Source organism: Galleria mellonella, unplaced genomic scaffold (genome assembly GCF_026898425.1).
Source record: "Galleria mellonella isolate WM207_F2 unplaced genomic scaffold, CSIRO_AGI_GalMel_v1 utg80, whole genome shotgun sequence".
In the NCBI taxonomy this organism is placed as follows: domain Eukaryota; kingdom Metazoa; phylum Arthropoda; class Insecta; order Lepidoptera; family Pyralidae; genus Galleria; species Galleria mellonella.
In genome coordinates, this window is record NW_026442157.1 from 1,567,233 (window position 1) to 1,576,435 (window position 9,203).

The following is a 9,203-nucleotide window of genomic DNA, read 5'->3' on the forward strand; positions in this document are numbered from 1 at the left end:
CCACCTCAGTGGAATAAACAAAAAATTGAGTTTGTTACCTTTTAAAGCCTTAACGATTTACCGTAGCTTAATCAATTTTAGGGCATCATTGGATATATTTAAACCATCAAAAGATACCACTCACCAAATCGAATAACATGAACGAAAGGAATGTTGTTTACATAGATGGAAGAATGGACAAAACTTACATGTTACTTTTTATCCCGGTTAGTAAACATATCCCGGTCACGCGGACGAATTCACGGGAAAAAGCTATTACTAAACAATGTAAAATATTTTTGCACGCCGAACAATGAATCATAGCATTATCAGATTTGTTCACGCCATTAAATAACCTTGGCAGTGACAGTGAACTTGTAAACATTGTATGTAACAATACGGTTCTTCACAGGTCAAATCATTATGTTGTATAATTATATTCTTTAGTTCAGTTAAGGTCGCCAGCTCGCGACCTGAGGTCGTGTAAATAAAGTTACAGCATAGTTTCCTTGTGTTATTTTGTAATATTTACTATGCTCACTGTAATGTGAAAGTTAGTTTGTTAATTTAATTGTAACCTTAATAATTATACTCTGCCTTAGTACCTTAACAGTACCTTGTTATTTTATAATCTTTACTATCCTCACATAATGTGAAAGTTAGTTTGTTAATTTAATTGTAACCTTAATAATTATACTCTACCTTCGTATATTAACAGCTTAACCAGCCATCATGAAATTAAGTATACACTAAATCCATGATTCATAATAACGTCATACACTTTATAAGCCTATTTTATGTACTAAAAAGTTTTGTCCTTTTCTTTTGCACTAATTTCTCAATTTGACAAACAGTGACAAGACAACCTAATAATTAAAAAAGGTTTATAGGATGTTTTACTTTTAATAAATAAGGGGGTAGTTTTTTATAACATTATAACATAGGGGCATAAGAGCATGCGGTATTTGGATTTTTTTATCCCGCTCAACCAATTTATTTCGGATACGTGTGATGAAGTCGCTGATAATAACTAGCAATATATGTACAATTTGTTAAACAAGGTTTTATGCCTCCGTACCCTATAATTTTATGCTATATAAACACTACCCTTAAAACACAACTATGACACAGTCATACAAGCCTATGCTTGTTTCTGCAGAAATACGAGTAGGCCAGAAGTATCCATGGAGACGAGTTTGTATCAAATTTCTAGAGAAAACAGGATAGGACGTAACGAGTACAGATGAAAAGGACTCCTATAGATGTTCAAATGCCATTAATTATAGTTCTCTTTATAAGAGATGAATAGCGCAGGACGAAATCTCTGAATGAAGATGGATCGTCCACCATATTGTTACGAAATGAGAACAAATACAAAAGATCTCTCATGAGTTTAGCGAAAGTAACAATAGGTGTTCAAATGGTTGACAAATGTCGAAAGTGGCGTTTTTCAGGTGCGTCATCGAAGTGTTTCTTTGTAAGTAATTAGAAAGTAGCAGTACAATGGGCGGTAGTTTTAGCGATATCTAAAAGAAGTAGTCCTCTAGACCAGGGGACCTCAAATTTAAACTGCTGGCTACTACCTCAACATTGTTAGATTACGATTGATTGACTATGAGAGACACTATATGACTATAGACGACAACATTATACATACTTGCAGTATGTATAAAGTTGTCGTGTAGTCTATGCACAATACTAATTTCGTACGACGCCCACGGGAAAGGAACGGGTGACCCATTCTACGCTGGGATCACAAATGTACTTTTTCCTAAAATTTCAAAGTTACAACCAAATTCAGCAGTAATTTACTAAGTGATATCGAAACATGTAGAAAATCTTTATTCAGACCTTGTTTAAGAGCTACGTTCTTGTCAGTGGAGCTTTTGCCATTCAAATATATGTAATATGAAATATATTGCCACGTAAATAGTACATTTACCGCCTAAGCCTTATTTATTAGTTCTTGGTACGACACGACACAAACATTTTCCTAAAGAAAATCATTCATTAATTAATTAAATGTATTTTTTTACAATATATATTTTACCTGTCTACCAGCACTGTTTAAATCTATTACCACATTATAAGTCCATTGTGTTCAATTAAACTTCTAACCAGAAACACGATACGTCCATTCTCTAGTAAGTTGCAAACCGCAGTCATTGTACCTTGGATATGAAATATTTTATTAGAATTGCAGAGAAAGGGTCGAAGGTAGCTAGCTGCACTCACTCTTAATAACAGGTGATTGTTATTCACAATAGCAGTGGAATAATACGGTTGTAAACTGAGACGGGTGCGTGCCTCCGTGCGGTCACGAGCTTCCAGATGAAAACCACAAAACGTTCACGGTGCGAGCAAAACGTTTAATTTGTTACTATGGCGGTGTTAATATCAAAAACTTTTTATACCACTTAGAACGGGGGAAAGGGATTATAAAGTGGATAAGGTACTGGGGTATAAAAATCCCATTGCTAACAATATACCATATCAGGTTGACCTTCACAGTTGAAAGCCATTGTGGTTAATTCTTGAAATTGTCACGTTTGGCTAATTTATTTATCCACTTTCACTGATTGTATCAAGACTAAAACGGGATCGGAAACCCTAGTTTTTGAGCTACAGTTATTTATGGTGGAAGGCTAACCCCGCCTGCGCTGACGGTACACGGTGAAGGGGTTACCATTCCATCATCAGCCATTAAAAAAAATCAACATAAATGACTCACCTGATCAGAAGTTCTAACCGTAGCCTAAAAACTAGGGTTTTCGATCCCGTTTCTATTTAATTAAAAATCGCTCTCTTGAACGTCGATCTTAGTTTTTCAAAATCGATAAAATGAACAGATCAAGGTCATTTTCTCCCATTCTACACAATATGTGTGTATATATTAATTTTTCTATCTTTATAGAAAATTGTTATTTAATGGATAAAATTTTTAAATAAATCATTCATTCATTCGTATCTTTTCAGAGGTCAATATAAAAAGATCGAGATGGATTTTTGTGAAATCAAACCTTTAAATGTCGATTTTTGCATGAATCGATTTCAGACGTCCCAAATTGATAATTTCAAAAGATCTTGATATTTTTATCGAGAAACAATCTCCTTTTAGAAGTCGCTTAAAATTAGATTGGATATCTGGAATAATGTGGGCATCAGGGTTGCCAAATGGATTTTTTTTTATTTTTACCCAAATGACAAAGTTTTTTCCTCCAAATTCATATGAGTTCATTTATTTTTATTCGATTTCACTTTACTCAAATTTCGCTACGTTTTATCATTTCGAACGAAGAAACAAAAGAAACCTTACACTTGATCCACGGTATATTCTATTATAATTAATATACCACATTACCCATATTTCTCCACACCCATTTTATTTTTCTCTAAAATTTCCTCCAAGGATTTCATTTCTTCAAAATAGGCCAACTTATTTTTTTTTTTTAATTTTTAGACTTTCCCGTTGCAAGGTACTAAATCGTTATTGAAATGATCGCATTAATTCCCGTCTCTTATAAACCATAATTTTTACCTAAAATTGAGAAAAAAATATTCAATGGTAATGTTGCTGGCCATAGAGTATAGAGTGTATATTCTATTGTCTATATACATATAGAGATTATAGCAGATACTTATTTACAATATACACTTAGGTAAATGAAAGAGCCATTTTAATGGACATAGGACAATGACCGATTTAATCATTTTAAGTGATTGTTTTATGATTAAAGTGAAATTTCTATGAATGCTAAATTTTATTATTACAGTTGAATGAATTAGTAAAATTGCTATCAAATTGTTTTGCAATTTTATTATTGTAGTTTTTATTATGAATTTTACTTACTAAAATGAATAAAATTTATATTAGAATATAAAAATATAATACGACCTGTAACTATTGTATTGTAATTTGTAAATCGAAATATTTTAATTAAAAATACATACATATCCGTTACGCCTGTCTCACATTAGGTTAGGCATAAACAATGGAACACCAAGTGCTTCCATTCAAACAGATCTCTTTCGCTGCCCTTACATTCAACAATCTTTTCATACACGCTCGCCGGTTACGGGTATTTTGGCCCTTCATTAGCACGTCGCATATTTGGTCTACATACGTCCATCTAGGGCGGCCCTGTTGACATTTCCATTTATTCATAAATAATAAGCATAGGAAAAGTTTCGAAGTTTGTAAAATCCTTTGAATTTTCTAAAATATTATATAGTTTATAGTTCCGACTAGAACTTCACTTTGGGACTTATGAATAATTTTTTTAGGTCTTAAATCCTCAGGATTTATATTTATGAATACGCGTATCATAACGCATTTTATCCTGAACTGTTTGTGAAACAAGGGATTATCTCGGTTTACTTTTTTAATCTTTATAATTTATGCTTCTAGTAGCGATTTTTAGGGCGGGTCACTTTAATAAGCAAAACTGTCAGGTTGTCAAGCGGTCATAATAAGCTCCTTAATCGCCTTATTAGATTCAAGCTGGGATTAGATGAATATAATGTAGGACTCCCTGTCCTGGCTCCCAAAATCATAATCGAGTGTTCCACTCTTAGATTATGAGTACGTAAAAACGTTATACTCCCGTTATACTGCCATGTGGTCCCGGCATAGAATAAACTACCCCTTCCTTTCCCTTGTGTGTCTTAAGAGGTAACTAAGGAAGCCTATGTTATGGTATGGAAGGATAGGTAGCAGCGTCCCTCTTAAAACATCACCACAAGTCAAACTGCGTTTGCTCTAGGGGGGAAAGGGATTGTTAGTAATAGAGACTGAGAATCCTATTGCTAGCAATATACCCAACCAGGTCGTCCTCCTCGCGGTTCTCCCTGGAAACTATCATGGTAAATTCCTGATGAATTCATCATGATGGGCTAACTGGCCTGTTTTCATTCTCATCTATCATCTTATACTGGTGCCTTGTCAGCGTATACCGATAGCGCAAGCGGAGTTACTATTTCATTATGATCCATAAAAAAAATACCTAAAATCAGAGTAAGAACGTGAAACTACCATATTATATTTTATTACCTCGCATTTTCTGAGAATAACATCGAATCAAGTATTTGATTTCAGATAAGTATTTTATCCAACGAGAGAACTTTCTAGATAGGTGGATCAGCAAAGTATTCTTTATCCTTTGCGATATAGCAGCCTGTATTTCATGGATTTTTAGAATACTAGCGATCCGGACCGGCTTCGATAGAATAATAGATAGAATTTTCGAAAATAGTATATAGCCTATCTTACTCGTTGATTTAGCTTTTTATAGGTGAAAATTTTTTTTATAATCGGTTGAGCAGTTTTTGATTTCATTCATTATAAATAAACAATCAAATCTTTCCTCTTTATTTGTATATTAGTATAGATCTCTTCTAGATTTTTCTTTCTATGTGCTCTTTTATAATTTGCCGTATATGGCACGATTTTGTGAGATTTTACCGTTACGATATAATAGGAAATCAAAATGTAAACATATATCGATGCGAAGAGGAGTATAATGTATGTGCACGGTATGACAATACCCGCAATTGTGGACTTGCGCGGAAATTCAAATGTATACAATTTGAACTTACGAGTATATTATATCGCAACAATAAAATCGTAAGATTTTTTTTTCTTTTTTTATAAATCGCGATATATCGCGCTATGTTATTTTACGGTATTTATTTGTAGATAACTGTATAGAATCTATACTACAGATTTTCGTGACGATAAAACAATATTATATATAAAATACGATATTACAATATTAGTATAATATAATACTATTAAAATACTACAAAATTTATACAGTTATCTCTGGAAATAAGTTTTATTCTCCATGAAATTATCGTGGACGCGAACGACATGACAATATCGTGGACGTCCACGAAATATTGAAACTGCCGTCATATAATTGTTTAAAATCATCGACGTCATATCTACTGCGCTACGGTAAATTATAGAATCGATCAGAATTGACATATCTTTGACGTAAAGAAATTCTATTTTGGAACGACTTTATTTCCATGTGGAGATCGGCGAAAGTAAAACCTTACAACATAGAAACAGAGAAAAGTGGGTTACTTTTGCGATTAATGTTAATCCTGTATTATGTACAAGGAAGTGCATACTGACATAATGACTTTACCTAGTTGCGAACGGCTCTGTTGTATGAAGAGCTTGTGCATCCTATTATATTATGGGAAGCCAGATATGTGCAGAGCAAAGTACTCCAAATATAACTTTTAGGGGAGAAAGATTAGTAATGGGATCTGATAACCCCCTTACTAGCAATATACTTTATCAGGTCGACATCAACGCGATTCTCCTTGAAAAGTGTCATGGTTCTTTTTTTATGGATAATGGAATGGTAACCCCGCCTACGCTACCGGTATACGCTGGCGGGGCACCAATGAGGAATGATAGATGAGCATAAAAGCAAGTCAGTTAGCCCATTGTGACGAATGCAACAAGTATTAATCACAATGGTTTCCAGAAGGAACCGCGTGGAGGCCGACCTGACAGGACTTGTTAGTTGTTTTCCCCCAACTGTTGTAGCTTACACGATGCGCTAACTGTTATGCTTTCATCCTTACCTATCTTCGCTCACTGGTATCCTGCTAGTGTGTACCAATAGCGCAGGCGGTGTTTCTTTTTTTGTGAGTGATAATGTAATGGTAACCCCACCTGCGTTATCGGTATATATCGGCGGAGCACCAGTGAAGGATGATAGGTGAAGATGAAGCAGGTCAGTTAGCCCATCGTTACGAATTCAACAAGAATTGTTCACGATCGTTTCCCAGTGGAGGTCGACCTAATAGGGTATATTGCCAGCAATGGGGCTGTCAAACTTCATTGCTAACAATCCCTTTCCCCCCACGCGCAGGCAGTATTAACATTATATTCTCACCCATTAAAAAAGAATTATCCTTTTTAATAAAATTTATCGTACTGGGGAGGGCATTATTATTCTGGGATTTGGCGGCCCCATTGCTAGACCATGTCAAGTGGACATCTATGCGATCTCCCCTAGAAATTGTCGTGGTTAAGTTCTAATAATTTTAAAATTTAATCACGATGACCTCACTGATCAACTCTGATAATCTCAGGTAGGTATCCCTCACTAGTAGGTGCCTCGGGGGAAAGGGATTGTTAGTAATGTAGTTAAAAATCTCCATTTCTAGAAATGGTAACAGGTCCAGGCGGTTCCTTCTGGAAACCATCGTAGTTAATTCTTGTTGAATTCGTTAGGATAGGTCAACTGACCTGTTTTCATCCTCACCTATTATCACTCACTAGTGCTCCGACAGCATATACTGACAGTACAGGCGGTAACAGAATTCCATTTTCATCCATAAAAAAAAAGATATTTTTTTAATAATGAATTTTACCGCCTTAGATAATGGTTCTTTAGAGCCTATCATATATTGTCAGGAAAGCATATCAATAGCGCCAGAGGAGTTACCCATCCATTTTATCTCTTAACCAAACTTACCTACTTAGTATGAATACATTTTTAAGGGGTGTAAGTATAATACAGTCGTTAATTCGCTACGCTGCATTTACACTGAACACAATATATCTAATTAAAATAAAAAAGAAAACGGTCACTTACGAGTTAAATTTACACGTCGAGGGTTCCGTATATAGATATGAGATAACCAGACCCTTTTATCGAAATAATGTAATTGTTATTATTATTTATAGAGCGAATGAAAAAGGAAGAAGTGGCCCGTTCTATTGTCCGGTGGTCCCGACATAGAATGGGCCACCCTTTCCTTTCTCGTGGGTGTCGTAAGAGGCGACTAAGGGACCTTAATGGTCGAGGGATGGGCAGCAGCGTCCCTGTTAAAACATCACTAAAGTTTAACTGCGGTTGTCATCCCACCTTGCAAAGCGTGATAACTACTACTAATAACTACTATATATATATATATATATATATATATATATATATATATATATATATATATATATATATATATATATATATATATATATATATATATATATATTATATATATATATATATATATATTATATATATATATATATATATATATATATATTAAATAAGACAGAAAAATATTTTTTATCAATTTCTTTTGCAATCCTATCCAGGTATGTTTGGGCCGATATATAAAACTGTTCCAAATTTCAAATCGATAACATTTATAACTGCTGAGAAAAAGCGCTTTGACTCACGGACGGATGGACAAAATTGCATCACAACGGTTCCTTTGTACCATTTGTAACCAAACCCTAATAACGAATCCTGCATGGGAGCGTGCCACTAATACCTATTACCTATGCTGGCTTGTGCTACCCCATAACATAAAAAGTTGCAGACACAAAAGGAATAAATAGACGTAACATAATGCAAGGCGCGCGCGCGCGGTACCAGTTGGACTGGTTGCCCCCTTCCCCCCACCCGTACCCGATCACACCCGCGGGCCCCGCGAACAGCTGACTGCGAACAACAAAGAACATCAACCCAGCCCGCACAATAATAACGCGCTACACGCCACCAACAATCACGAATTCACGATTATTATTTTTAACTAGGCACGCACATGTATCGATTTGTTATGTACAGAAGCCTTATAGCTAGGTGCCTACTTATATTGATGGCATACCTATTTAATGTTTCGTTTGAAAGACAAAAATATCCATATCACGAGCGTCACAGCTACGTCGTAATTCTACCTATAACTAGACAATTTATTTTAATAGCAAGTCCATAGCTCTAATGCAATATATAATCCGTCTTAAAAGCAGCACTCGGTAAACATTGTTGACCATGAATATCCGTCCTACATACGCGAAAGGTGAGTAAATACGACCTAACAAAGGGCATCTAGTACTTGCCTTTCTGTTCATCCAATACACGAAGGCCCTCGATTTGTGGCACTCCGGGTAACAATTGTCTCTATACAAAACGTTCGATTCTTTTTATTTTGATAAATAATCACGGTTTCATTATTATTGACGCGACCGTCACTTGAGTCGCAATTTCTCACTGCACGGTTGCTATGGTGCTGTGAACTAACACGACACGATAATTTGTCCGTCTACATGTAAATCAATAGTTGTAAGTACGTTACCAAGTCTTTGTTTACAATGTTTAACGTTTTATGTATTATTTACATCACTTTTTAGTGGCCTGCGAACGTGATAATCGTTGCACTGCCTGCGCACTTTATCTGCTGCGCTTCTGCGT

The 9,203-nt window shown here is 35.2% G+C and overlaps 1 protein-coding gene across 1 annotated transcript in view; it reads right to left on the minus strand.

Annotated features, from left to right (window-relative positions):
- Positions 1–9,203, minus strand: part of LOC113520694 (protein yippee-like) — a 151,357-nt gene extending 142,154 nt beyond the window's left edge. Inside the window, exon 1 of the mRNA XM_031910134.2 lies at positions 8,852–9,203. The gene's annotated coding sequence lies outside the window, so the exon portion shown is untranslated. The remainder of the gene's footprint in view (positions 1–8,851) is intronic.